Genomic DNA, 14,999 nt, shown 5'->3' with positions numbered 1-14,999 from the left:
GAGCAGTATAGAACACGCAATAAGGAGCTTATGCAGCGAATAATCTTGAACTCGACGAGAGAAAACTGCCCATCTGCGTAACATCATGTCCGACTTTAGAGACAGTAACATCAGAGAATGGAAGTTTCAGACCATGTTTTTGTTACAGGTTCAAGCAAACCTGAAAGTTAGGGAGTGTTTGGTCACTTTTGTATGAAAACGTGTCTGAAGCCTGTAATTATAATTCGCCCCTTTTTTAATTGTGGTTGAAATCCACTCCTATGTACCAAGACCTTACAGTATATTCATGTTTACTTAAATGACTAACGCTATTGGACATTAGTTGGTGTCTTTTTTTGTAATGATTTGCTATTTCATGCAGGAAAGAAAGGAACCTAGACCCAACGTTTGCTTTCAGGTGCAGTTCATTTACATACCGGACATCTATTTCTGAGGAGCCTGATTTAAATCACACAACCCCGGAAGAAGTCGAATCGATAATCTTGTAAACCGAAATAAGACGCGTTATCCATTAAACCACTAGCCCGTCACGTAAATGAATTGCACCATGGTGAGTTCAGTGCCGCTACTAGTAATACCCCACCCCCATCTTAAATTTCTAAGTGAGAAACGTGTTTTCTACATTTTTGTCAGTTTTAAAACTAGGAGTATACGGCACTCTGCACAGTGTACGAAGTAAATTATTTTCGCAGTAATTAATTTATTTACACGTGTATACTAAATATAGTAATAAATATAATAAATTAATTAATTACTGCGAAAATAATTTACTTCGTACACTGTGCAGAGTGCCGTATACTCCTAGTTTCGGCACACACGATATATACAGTAAAAAGCCTCAGGCACTGTGTTAGATGTGTTTTCAACATTATATATGCGTTTATTAATGTCGTCGATTTTACAGTTGCAATTCGACGTTGATTATACGTATATTCGTATATTATACGTTGAATATACGTATATTCGACGATATATATATATACGTATATTCGACGAATCACTGCCCACTGGGAATAGGTTTATTCCATGCTGAAAAGAGAAGAGAGAAAACATAGCTGTGAAACCTTCTTCAGGTTTGTTTTCTCTCTTCTCTTTTCAGCGTGGAATAAACCTACAGTATTACTTGTTCCTTTGCAGATACGAATGCTGACGTAGCTACCCACCTGAATATATTAAACGCTTCATCTATATGATTAACATAATGTTCTCCTGAATAACTACTCAAAAGAAGCCGTAGCTCAGGTGTTAGAGAGATTTGAAATCGGATCGGTGGATTTAGAGTCCAGACTGCGAACCGACAGCTGACACAGGTCTTTTATAGAACCGTTTTGATTTTCTCTACTTTGTCCCCGTGACGTCATTGTCCTGCTCGCAGCCGAGCCCGACACACGATACTGTCTGGTTTCTGTCACTGGGCGGGTCTGTGTTGGTTCTAATGCCCCAGTATTATGACGGGGACACTAAACTGTAAACAGGTGCCGTCCTTCGGCTGAGACGTAAAGCCGAGATCCGGGACCTCATACTTATCAAATTATTAAAATAATAGTTATTAAAATATAAGATTGTGTTTCTGCAACATTTTGTGCACAGTACGCCATCTTTATCTAAAAATAAAACAACAGTCACAACGAAGCCTTTACACGCAGTCTGGGGTATTTTTCCCTTTTATATTTTTGCCACTTTATATCGAACCTGTTATACTCCCAAAAGTGCACAGTAGATTGTACTTAATAAAAATGTACAATTCACCGCTGGTATAAACAGATGTGTGCCGTGTCTGCCTTTGTACGCATTTGTTTAAAAAAGTAGTTCACAATACGATAAAAACACAGAAAGCACAAACTTAATAATACAACAATACAAAATCAATACCAAATCATAAAGCCAATTAAGTAGCTATCCTTTGAAAACAGAGAACACCTTTATATCTACAAAAAACTTGACATTTGTATGTATTTTTTAATTAAAAAGCAGACAGTGTAGTCCCTTAATTCAAAGATCAGATCTTGACCAAAACAAGACAATCAGACGTGAGGTGAATTCAGAACAGGAGCCTCTGCTTCGTCGTTTATTGAGCTTTTGTTCAACGCATGAATGAAACAGATTCACTATTTTAACTTTTTGATTAAACAAAGTACACAAAAGGTGCCATCCTTTGAGCCGGAATTGAACCAGCAACCTAAGGATTCCCTGCTATTACCCACTACAGTCCTCCACTTTACTAACTGATCTATCAAAGGGATGTCAGGATGTCAGGAGCTGCTCTCTGTCACATACTGCCCAATGTAGTGAAATGTTCTGGGTGATTTAAATCCCAGATTGACATAGTTTCCAACTCGTTTCCTTTTTTTTAATTTGAATTTAAGCCGCGAACCAGCATTCTCTGTATAAACTTGCAGGGATATTAAAAAATGTTTGATGGGGTATCAATTATTCAGAAATGGACTCCTTTTTTTTCTTGGGGGATCATATTAAACATTTCATTTGGATCTACAAGAGGATCACCATGAGGAACAAAACTAAGTTTCATTCTGTGTTTATTAGAATCTGTATCACAGCTAATGCATGTAAAGCCTTTAGTATGCGACAGTGAGAGTTCAGTTATGCCGGAGAACTGAAATTTAGTAAATCCATATTTAAATAGATTGCATATCTTCAAAGTGTTTTGTCACTGCAAATATTATTACAGGGGTTTACCAGCTGCCGCACGTGCTTGTTTTGGGATTATTTCCAAAAAGTATCCCATTAGTAGTTGTGTGTCCTTACTGGTATCTTTTAAACATTCGATTATATACAAACGGGACAGAGACAAAGTAATAATCCCATTTTAAGGTGTCTTGCATTTTAATTTACTGAACAGATAAATTGAAATGCTCTGATTCAGAGCCCCTGCAGTTCGTGCTAATTAGAACCACAACAATGCTCCTGAGTCCTGGGCACTACACTGAGCACACGTTCAGCTGGGCTCTGACTTTGTTAAGCACGACTTCTTGTTGCAGTTGAGCTCAGAGCTAGATATGATCTCCATATTCTACCGCAATAAGTAGTCTGAAACTTAGTAAATAGTACACAGTTTTTAACTGAAGTCAGGTTGTTAAAAAATTAAACCAGCACCCTGTCACCGAAACTTACCCCGGTCTTCCGCGCGACAAGCGGGGGTACTCAACACTGTACTAACAAGGAGCGGTTGTCCGCAGTTGAGCGTGAGCTCTGATTACTGTCAGCAGACATTTCTTCATTTCCAATGACGTTTTCTTCTGCTCTCAGCTTTTTACCGGTCATAAATGCTCAAGAAGTAATTCATTTGAGTTTGAAGTCTGTCTCTGTTACCTTCGGTCCTGATAAAGAAAAGCCGTGCGTGGGAGACTCCCTCTCTGAAGAAGTTTGCCGTCACCCTGCAAGAAAAGAGAGCCATCATTCACCGAAACAGCCACTAAGACAAATAACATTAAACACGTGAAATGCGAGATGTTGTGGAAATGTTTTCTACTTAGAGATTCTGTCGTTTCTACTCTAACGAGAGAGGCTCTTTGTCGGAAGTACGATTTGAACAAACGTCTCCAGGGGAAACTGCGACCTCAATGCAACGCCTTAGACCACCAGGCATCCTGTCTGTGGCTCTTATATTGCATTATATGTTTTATTTATTTCTACTTGTTGATAGGAAAAAAAGTGAAATCGTGTAATTTGGGAAATGTATTTTTTTCATGGGGAAAACTAGCCTGAGCAAATGTAAAGTTAAGAGCAGCGCTCAATAAAAACCATCAAAGCCGAAAGCGCTTCTTATGCGGATCAGTATATTCCGATGCCGGTGGTTCTGCAGAAGAAATAAGAAAAGCCGAACTCAAAGCACTGTGTTGCCATTACGGGTACTTTGGCTGCAGCTGCTTTAAGATCTACTCAGCGGGCACAGAAAGTTGTATGAGGTCAGACAGGTTTGCGCTGTGTAAATAACAGTGTGCGAATTTAAACTTATTTAAATAAGATTATTTACAATGTAATACATGCTCCAAAAGCGTTAAAACTGCACTGGCTGCTATTTGAAACGCCTTTAGAAATGACGCGTAATAGAGATTGATGCAGCTGGCTTTTATGCTTCACAATACATTGCAATCAGGAAAATAAACCAATTAGAAATATGCAATACAACGTCTTTGAGTTCGGCTATTTTTATTTCTTCTGCAGAACAACTGGTATGGGAATGTACTGATCTGCATAATTCGCGCTTTCGGTTTCTGATCGTTTTTATTGAGCGCTGCTCTGAACTTTACATTTGCATGTGCTAGTTTTCCACATGAAAAAAAAGAGATTTCACTTTTTTTCTTATCAACGAGTAGAAATAAATAAATTACATATAATTCAATATAAAAGCCACAGGCGAGTTGGCTGGGGGTCTAAGGCGTTGCGTTCAGGTCACAGTTTCCCCTCGGGTTTTTTGTTCGAATCCCACTTCTGAAAAAAAGGTTTTCTCGTTTTTCTCTGTGAAAAGACAATCAAGTTCTTAACAAATTTCATATATTAGACTTCCGCAATACGTTCTGGCTTTAACAGGAAACTGTGCGCTTCCACAGAAAGAGTAACAAGAGGAGACGTTTCCATGTTACTTGTAGACTTAGATAAAGGAACGTGGCGGTGAATGAAAGAGGCGCAGACGGGATTCGGACCCGCGATCTTCGGTTTACGAGACCGACGCCTTACCACTTGGCCACCGTGCCGTCGCTGGGAGCGGGGTCAGCTTACTATATGTTGAATCAACCCTAGTAATTTTACTGTTGTAATAGAGGAACAAGAGGCGCAGTCGGTAGAGCTTGCGACCCTTAAGTTCAAAATCGTTGATTCATGGGTTGTTTGTGTCCTTTCTGATCCCTCTAATCTTTTAGTAGGACAGTGCAAGCAGGACGTGATAGGGTACAGTGACTCCCAATGTCATATGAGCTTTGTGTAATTTAGCTTTCTTAACGCTATGGGGCTCGATTCAAATATCGCTGTGAAAGGTTTTTTCTAGATTGAGGGTGATCTGCTCCCGAGTAATTATAAACACCTGAGCGTTTACTGTTTACTGTTGTGTTACTGTGATAAAGGAACACCGCACTTTATCAAAATACTGCTGCTTCCTAATTTTACATAATGGTATTTAGACCGGGGAGAGTGACTGCATTCCAAGAGGCTAAAAGTTGATTTCACAAAGCCCCCATTTAATAAAATACATTAGAAACCGCAAGGAAAACAGTATGTTTTAATAAGTCTTCTCCTGGTTTTATATTATTATAGTCTTTCACATTTGAATGCATACCTTACCGAAAATCTTACCTAGATTACAGGCAACACAAACAGTTCTTAATGCACAAAGTCTATTTATAGTTGACTTTCTGCTAATCACATCTAATAGTTCATGAATCTTCCTGCCCATCATGTGTCTGCTAAGCAGTTTCTCCATTTTCCTCCTCCTGTCATTGTCAGCAAGCACATCAAGATGGGAAAATGTAACAGGGAAAAAGAGTAGCTGGTAGGAGTGGGATTTGAACCAAAACCTCGATCTAGAGACAAGAATACCCATGAGAGCTAGAAAAACAGAAGTCCTTAATCAGGGTGCGTTAGAACACTCAACCATCCTGACAAGCAACTGGTAGGAGTGGGATTTGAACCCACACCTCGATCTGGAGACAAGAATACCCGTGAGAGCTAGAAAAACACAAGTCTTTGATCATGGTGCTTTGGTGGTGGTGGAGGGGAGTCCCCATTACCTGTAAAACGCTTTGAATGGTGCTTTAGAACACTCAACCATCCTGACAAGTGATGGATGAATGGAGGTGTATTGAATACACCAGTAGTTCACCAACCTGAGTTGCTTTGCTGGAGAAGTGCCATGTTACATGTTGTAAACGTCAAACGTACAAACGTGTTGTACTTTCCAACCTTTGAGTAATATTTTCCAGAGCTAGGGGGCAGTTGTCTTCACAATCTGGATTATCTCAAAAGCAATGATGTCTGTGTAAAACAGATTTTATTTTCGGGAACCGACGTTGTATTGCATATTTCTAATTGATTTGTTTTCATTATTGTAATGTATAGTGGAGCATAAAAAAACATCTGCAAAAATCTCTATTACGCGTCTTTGGCATTTCAAATAGTAGCGAGAGCGAGGATCAAACCCCCCTCTTGGCGATAGTTGCCTCACGCTCTGAACAACCAAGTCCTGCTTATTCCCGCTGTGGGTCGTGGATGGTGTGTTTTGGTATTTACTCGAAATTACGGAGGATACATGGGACTGCATTTACCTGATAACATACCATGATCTCTAGTACCTAATGAGCTTTGATATTTCAGCTTGCTTATCGCTTTGGGCTCAATTCAAAAGTTGCAGTGAAAGGAGGAGCTGAGCAGGATTCTGTTTAAATGGAGCCAGATCTGTTCACAAGCGGGGAAACACTTCAGCGTTTACTAATTGAAGACCACAATCCGCTAAAACACCCCTGTTTCTTAGACTAAAAGAAGCTAAAAGCATTTTTGAACATGGGTTATATTGTAAATACTGTTATTAAAAAGCTTATTCGCATACTGTCGGTTATTTAGACGGTGCAAAACAGGCTGCCCTTATAAAACTTTCTGTGCCCGTTTTGACCAAGGAGAAAGTATTTTCTGATGGAGCGCTATGCGAAAAGATTTAATTAGCTTTACCCCTGCCAATGATTCAGCATGAAGAAGTAAAAGTTTCAAAGGGAAAAGCAGCTCGCTAACACAGCCAATATTAAATGTACTTGCCGGCACACTATCACGTGCATTGGCTCAGAAGTGATCTCGGCAATGTTCCCAAAGTAAAGCTGAAAGTGCCAAAGAGCATTTCTGTTGAGAAAACTGCCTTGATGTTAAGCTTAGAAAGCTTGTCTTTCAGATGTTCTATCTCTAAACACCTTGTGCAGCCTCCCAACAGACTAACAAATATTTTTTTTGAGAAATGGGCATACACCCGGAAGACAATAACGTTTATCTACATTCGAGTATGTGAATAACAATTTAACAGAAAAAAGTTTGTAAATGAGATTTTGCAAAAATTCAATAAATCGTCTATAAACAGTAAGAAATTATTAAGAAAGTAAGATATTGTTTTATTTTATAAACTTTAAGACAATGAAGAGAGTTTACAGGTCATCCTTCGCTTTTGCTCTTTCAACTTAAGCGTTCAGGATCCAAGCCCATGTGCGGATGGTTGTATTTCTTAAAGTAACTTGTAATCATCAAAAGTTGTTGTGTAGTCCTTCAGTTCTTTCTCGAGTTGTACCATGGATATTTTATACGATCAATACTTTTCATGATCATTTGCATTTTCCGTTTCAAACGGAAAAAGTTCAAAGTGTCCTTATAACTGTGCTCCACATCTACACGAGAGCGCTTGTAAGAGTACAGGACATGCAATGAGGAGTTTGTGCAGCTTTCAGCTTAGTGCGGAGTCCAGAGGAAGGACTCACTCGCTGAATGATCTCTCAAGAAATTCAAAGGGTGTTTTCTGCAAAAGCCATGACAAGTGTGAAGAACAGAACAAAATGTTTTGGAGTTACATTTAAAACAGGAGAGAACACTGTAGCACTTCGAGTGTGTCTAAATTTAATTGTGTAAACCTAGCTGTCTATAAACACAGACAAGGAGTTCTCACACAACAGAAGATTGCGATGTGAGCACAGTAATATGAAACACTTGGAGATGCCAGGGATTGAACACAGGACCTCATACATGCAAAGCATGCACTCTACCATTCAGCTACATCCCCAACAGAACAGCTTGTGGAACTGACTTAGAGATGTGCAGATGCTCACTGACCACAATCCACCACTCACGAAGAATGTCTGCAGTTTCCCACTTTCGCGTTTCCTCTAATACAGAGTAAATTCATGGGAATGAAGAAATAAGGAAGGAAAAATAGTCACATCTAAGCTTCCAGAGACCGGTTAAAAATGAATCAGTTATTTTTATATCCAGTCACATGGACGACGGCCCAGTGGGCAAAAGACGTATAATATACGTCTATTAAACGCATACCTTAGACGTCTAAATGTGGTCCGCAATTCGTCTAGATTGAAATTCTAATATATGTCTATTGTTATACGTCTATGATAAGGTGTTCATTATACATAAATGGTTGGAGTTCTATTATACGGATAAATTTAGAGCACTATTATACATATATGATTGGAGTTCAGGATAACTTTAGAGGACTATTATACGTATATGGTTAGAGGTCTATTATACGGATAACTTTAGAGGTCTATTATACGTATATGGTTAGAAGTCTATTATACGGATAATTTTAGAGGACTATTATACGTATATGGGTAGAGGCCTATTATACATTACAATACAGATTTTAAAATGTACAACTTCTATATTTCCAAGAAAAAAAATATTACAATGAAAGTTAAGACGATTTTTGTCCACCATTTGCAAACCCTGTCTAATTGTCCTAACAGTTAGAACCAGAAACCTATTATTTTCAGTGTCCAGATCTCCTGGCCCCCTGCCTTGCATATGCATTCTTTAAGTAACACATTGTGTGTTCCTTTATTTCTTTAAAGGTAGGGTGGGACTTCAGCACCGCAGCTAGGAGAAAATTATATAATATTACTACCCAAATAAATGATGATTAATATCTTCTTTAGTATAATCTCAAAAATGAACCATTAAGGTTAACTAAGCTCAAAGCTATAATAAACGTATAAAATTTGGCTTGCATCATAGCAGTTGAGCAATAAAGTCTGTCCTAATTAAAGAGTACCCAAAGTTTGAAAGTACAACATAGAATAAGAATAATTAGAGAAACGGCAAAACGATTTTGTGTCATCTTCCCCTTCACACTATTTTTATGTGCCATTTTTTGCTTATTAACGTACTATTTTAATCAAAATAATATTAAGTAAGATCTGTATGTATTCAGATAGTATTATTATAATTATTTATACTTACTCGTCAAAAGAGGATTGCTGAGATATTTGCGGATTTCTTCTACGATTGAAAAACGTGTCCAAAATGGTGACCAACGAATACTAGCAATGCATTGTGGTATATAACCGGAAAATATACCACAACGTATGCGTTTATTAATGTTGTCGATATTATGGTTGAAATTTAACATTGATAATACATCGCAGCTATGTGCCCCCTACTATGAGCTGATGTGCAATTTTAACGCATGCAGTTAGTAAGGAAACGGTCACTGTTGTAAGGTATTATATATAATGACATTATGGAATAGGATGGGGACAGGCCTGGTGTCACGGGGGGAGGGAGGAGTGTCGCCCCTTCAGTTTTGGGCAAAAGGATTTACTTAACTTGTAATTAAAAAATACTTGTACTTTGTCAATGGCCAAACATTAATTTATTTACACGTGTAAAATAAATATAGTACATATAGTAATAAATATAGAAAATACAGTAATAAATATAGTAAATTAATTAATTACTACGTAAATAATTTACTTCGTACACTGTGCAGATGGCTGTATACTCCTAGTTGCAGCACCCACGATATATACAGTAAAAAGCCTCAGGCACTGTGTTAGATGTGTTTTCGACGTTATATATGCGTTTATTAATGTTGTCGATTTTACGGTTGCAATTAGATGTTGATAATACGTCGCAGCGACGTATACACAGATGCAGCCAAAATGGGTGGGGTATTTCGTGGTATACCCCGGTGGGCGTGTCACATTAAAACGCAGTATCATGCAGTATCACGCAGTGTATCGCGTCATTTGAGGTCATGCTGGAACCTCTCATGTACAACATTTGAGCTTGGACAAAAGTTGGACAAAAGTACACAACCTACCTTTATCAGAAATATTTATGCATCAAAGCCTTTACCGAAGATATTACAAATAGTATTAATAATGAATGACTTTGGACAAGCTGTAAACTCAAAGTATTATGCTGGTCCACATTCTTTCTAACCGTCATTTTAAACGAAAATACTTTTAGTTTTTTCTTTGACAAACACCACAGCATTTCGTGGATAATTTCTTAAGCACATTTGTACAAGCACTTGGAATCTGTCCAAGCCCTACTTTGTCAGGCATTTTCTTTTACTGCAACGGACATAAAAACTCCCTTGCTTTTAACAGAGCGTTTCATAATTTCTAACTACGAAAATTATTTAAACTGCAACACTTATCATTCAACCAGGGCTCAAAATATCACAAGGATCCTCAAGAGCACATCAAAGACTGTATTAAAAGATACTTGTATCAGATACATGAGAATCCAGGCTTTTTTTCTCAACACTTTCTTTTCCGTATACCAGATATTATGGAACTACTTCAGAAGGCTGTCAGCCAGTCAGATTCCAGGAATCAGTACTTTAAAGAAAATTCGATTTCTCCCTAAACATTTTAAGCATCGAAGTCTTTAACGTGAAATAGTGGCAGTTTTAAGCTTTTCTGCTAATATAATATGGAATTGCGTATCTAAAGAAATTAATAACGATATGATTATATTTGTGTACTGCGACAGGGCTGTGTAGGGCTGTTTCGCCTCACAATCAGACAAATGCAACATAAATTGGGCTGTGTAGTCTTCTAAGTATCTTAATAAACTTTCAGCATAGCTTTCTCCCCGTTTAGATTTATTTTTCTTGGGATCTTGGGATCAAACGTGGAAAGATTAGATTGTAATCGTTTTTATTTTTTAAATACATTTTAGAAAAGTGTAATCTATACTAAAAAGCTGTACACCACCTGCTATAAAGATACATATTGTAATACTTTCGGTCTCAGATAGGACGGACACAAGAACTCAGACTTGCAGAGTTAAAGCAAGTTAAAGCCTTGATTTTATATATCATCTTTAAAAGTGGCATCACCAAGCAATACAGATTACAAAGTAAATACCCAACACTGATTGCACCCATCTGTCATGTTAATAAAGACCTTTAAATTGAATTTAGTTTTATTACTTGTTTTTCAGGAAGTTAAAAAAAAAAACACTTGAATTACTTATCCAGTCTCTCGAACTAAGATTATTTTTCAATCAATGCAACTAACATCGGGCAACGTGTTTTTTTTAATCCAACATTGACAGCCACATCTTAAATCTTGTCAGTCAGCTCTTTTTTCTCTATCTGAATTGTGGCGATTCAAACAACCTGGGATAACAAGTGGTCTCAAAGTCACCGAGCTCACAGAGCTTCAACAACAGATGACAATTTCCTTAGTCCTTCCTTAGTCTTCCTGAAATTGTCAGATTATGAGTGAACAAAGCATTTTATTAAAAACACGTTTGTGTTTGTTTGGGAGCTATATTATGTATTTTTCATATGTAAGAAATAATGATGTGTTCCTGCTTATACATTGCACGACTTTAAAAGCTAGAAAAACAGGTTTCGATTCACATTATCTGGCGAGCCTTGTTTTGTCAAAGGAAAATTCTATTCTACTCTGAGAATGTAGGGGGAGGAAGAATGTCCCTTGTCTTTTTACTTACTCCAATACACCAATGCATTAGCATGTTAAAGCGATTTCATTGAGGAGCCTAGCTTTCTTAACTAGTAAGTACTGTACTTACTGGGTTTTGAAGGGGGGGAGGTGTCTTTTGCTGGAAATCTCGCCCCCTTCTACTTTGAAAATACCTGTGAAACAGGTTTAATTCGTCACAGCCAGCACTCCCGCAGAGAGGAGGGTTGTACTTGCAGTGCATCGGTATAGATGGGAAAGCCAGAGCCGAGTCAAGTCTAGCCATGTGTGAGTCTAGTCTCACAGAGCTTCAACAGCAGATGACAACTTGTGAGTTTGATTAAGAATGAATAAAAACATTTCATTAATAACGCGTTTGCGTTTGTCTGGGTGCTGAAAAAGTAAAAAACAATTACTTTTTGACAATGAATAACTGTGTGTGTGTCTCTCTCTCTGCTGGCGTTTGTAATCGTTTTTATTTTTAAATACATTTTAGCAAAGTAATGTACCATAAAAGTATTGTGAGACATATTTGGGTTAACATGTTCAGTGTTCAGTGTGTGGTAATTTGTTTGGTGCAAGTGAAGTTTTATTTAAAATCTGACCCAGGGAAAAGTGTGGTGTGGACGGCTGAGGAGAGAATGCAGGCTCGCGCTGTGTCCGTTATTCTTTTTGTCTTTTTGAGCCAGTGAAAGCTCTGTTGTCCTTCACATGAATGCCTGAATCATTGTACCGAACCCAGGATTTTACAGTATTTTTTTCTTTAAAATACCAATAACAGCAACATACAGTTTACATAATATGTTGATGTTCCAAAATTAATATAGTTTATGACCTTTATGACCTTTGTTATGCTCTTCGTTAATGTCTAAGCCGGAACACATCATTATATCTCATTTTGTATTTCTTTTAAAAAAAAATCGTTTGCCCAGCCTAACAGTAATGTTGTTATTGTTTTTATCCTGTAAAGCGCTTTGAGGAGCCACCTTTAAAGGCGCCATATACAATAAAGTTCATTATTATTACTATTGTTAATTTGCTGGACAGAGAGGTGAACATTATTACGCAGAAGACAAAGATAGCGATTTACGTTGCATTGTGCATTGTGCTGCTATAATACAGTTTTAAATAATTAAAAGTCTAAACACTATCAGCTTTATTTATGGGTTTTAAATAAAGGCGATTTAAACGCGATTTAAATCAATATAAATGTTTATATTGCAATGCATAGGTGACTATTCATTGTTATTAAAATGACTAAATTCGATCATGTTGTGATATTTAGAAATATAAATTTGTTTGGTGCGAGTGAAGTTTTATTTAATCTCTGACCCAGGGAAATGTTTTATTTTTTCAAAGATGTGATATATAGTATATTCGACAAATCACTGCCCACTGGGTGTGCGGACCTTTTCTTATTTACCTTGTGCAATCGTGTTTCATAAAATGTAATTGTATTATAGCATGAACCCCTGGCGATTTTCTTGATACGTTATATGTGCTCTTGTTTGTATTGTATGTATTTTTGTTGTACAAATAAAAAGTAAAAAGCACAATTTTCCGGAAGCAGCTGCTGTAAAAAAAATTACTCCAATACTCCAATGAACAGACCCACTCACCTCTTAGTGTGCACAGTGCATGTCGCAGCGCTTCCTGCTTTCACTTCAATGCGCGTCCTGATGTACCCCGGTCTCCCGCGTGACAGGTGGGGATAATCACCACTATACTAACGAGGAAGACATCGCTCTCTCCGACCCCTGGCATCATATCCAGACCCACCATGCTGGAAGCCGACGCCTGCTGTGATTCCTTTATGGAGCAGAAATGAAAACCGAGGAGCCGAGAGATCATTTCAGCATTTCGCATGTGAATGGAAAACACAAATGACCAACTTGGAATGACTTGCTTTTGACGCTTTTCAAAGCATTCTTTGTGCATCAAACAGACCCACTCACCTCTTAATGTGGAGGGATCTGCACAGTGCATGTTTCCTGCTTTCACTTCAATGCGCGTCCTGATATTGATTTTTTTTCGTGTGCCGTGCGGAGGCTCTGAAAGCGAGAGCAATGAAAAGGTGCACGGCGCTGTGAAAGAAACGGAGGTAAAGACGTCTCTATACATGGATGACGTCACCCTCCTCCTCTCTGACAATGCCTCAATTAGCAGAGCACTGCAGTGTTGTGATCAGTTCTCTTTGGCTTCCTCTGCAAAAATTAACAAATCTAAGAGTGAGATTTTTTATCAGAACTGGAGGGAGCCAAAAGAAGGACATGATCTCAGGCTGCAAGAGAAGAGAATTAAGGTCCTGGGGGTGTATTTTGGAGAAGAGATAGGAACAGTAAATTGGCAGAACAATTTGCCAATCTTAAACAAAAAACTGATGCAATGGAAGGACCGAGACCTCACCATGACAGGGAAGGTGCTGGTCATCAAAGCCGAGCTCTTGCCTGTCTTGAATTTTCTGGCTTCTACCTTCCCAATCCAACACCGTGTTGCGGCGGCGCTGAGGAGATTGATGTTTCAATTTCTATGGGGTGGGAAGCAGGAAAGACTCAGAAGGGAAATAATGTACAGGCCGCTACCCTCAGGGGGGAAGTCTGTCCCAGATATTGCTATGAAGCTACGAAGCAGAAAATCTGTGGGAAATAGAGAGCATAGGTCAATATCTCAAGAAACTGTGAAAAACATTATCATGTTTAAGTAAAGAATGTGATTTGAACCAGAAAAAAAGAAATTGTTGCTATTTAACTGGTACCGTGTCAAAATGTAATGAGATGTGATCATATATACTGTTTTAAGTATGTATATTAATGTAAAGCTTTCTAATTTGTGATGTCCTGTATTTTTTTGTGAAAAGAAAATAAAGTTCATAAAAATCGAAATCGGTTCACCCAGGGCGAGGCTCGGCCATTGCACTCCGGCTGTGCTGACCCCTGCGAATTCCCCAAATGTGGGAATCTCGACTGCATAATTTCTGGTAGTGGGGGACTACGTTCGCGCTCTCCCCTGATGTGCTTGGTCCAATATCGGATACGGAAGAGTTACGACACCATGAGCTGCGATACGATCCCAGTTCGAAGGGAGTCGATTCCACTGCTGGTTCTCGGTTTCTTTTAGTTAGAGGTCCGGAGAAGCATTTCAAGCTCGTTGCACTACTCCTTCCGGACATTCATTCCTTTTTCAAAGTCAGTCGTTTTGCTGTAGTCTGCATTATTTAGGCTGATTATCGAGGTTAGCCTTTATTTGGTCATGGGGGCCTCGGTACTGTATGCTAATTCTCAAGACAGTTTCACCCGTTTTCTGATTGCTAGGTTCTGTACCAGAGCAGACATGTCAAACAGTGAATGGCTGTACCTCTATTGTATCCCTGCTCAATTAATGAAATCAGTAATAAATGAATATATGTATAGTTATACGAAAAACAAGTGGTTTATCGACTCATCTTCATTTGCAGATTTAGAGGCAGATTCGATATTCGTTTTACAAATGGGTTTTTTTTTATATGGGTCACACTCATGCCATAGCAACAAAACATCTCTAGAAATGAGGCTATAGATCACCTTT

The 14,999-nt window shown here is 38.3% G+C and overlaps 2 non-coding genes across 2 annotated transcripts; one reads left to right on the top strand and one right to left on the bottom strand.

The window, feature by feature from the left end:
• Nucleotides 1-4,643: 4,643 nt before the first annotated feature.
• Nucleotides 4,644-4,715, bottom strand: trnat-cgu (transfer RNA threonine (anticodon CGU)). The gene has a single exon. It is a non-coding gene; the product is annotated as a tRNA-Thr (tRNA).
• Nucleotides 4,716-14,274: 9,559 nt separating this feature from the next.
• LOC148669559 (U1 spliceosomal RNA) lies at nucleotides 14,275-14,444 on the top strand. The gene has a single exon (XR_015938643.1). It is a non-coding gene; the product is annotated as a U1 spliceosomal RNA (small nuclear RNA).
• The last annotated feature ends 555 nt before the right edge of the window (nucleotides 14,445-14,999 follow it).

The sequence above is a fragment of the Lepisosteus platostomus genome, chromosome 5, assembly GCF_059453375.1.
Source record: "Lepisosteus platostomus isolate fLepPlt1 chromosome 5, fLepPlt1.hap1, whole genome shotgun sequence".
Lineage (NCBI taxonomy): Eukaryota > Metazoa > Chordata > Actinopteri > Semionotiformes > Lepisosteidae > Lepisosteus > Lepisosteus platostomus.
This window is presented reverse-complemented; position numbering and strand designations above follow the sequence as displayed.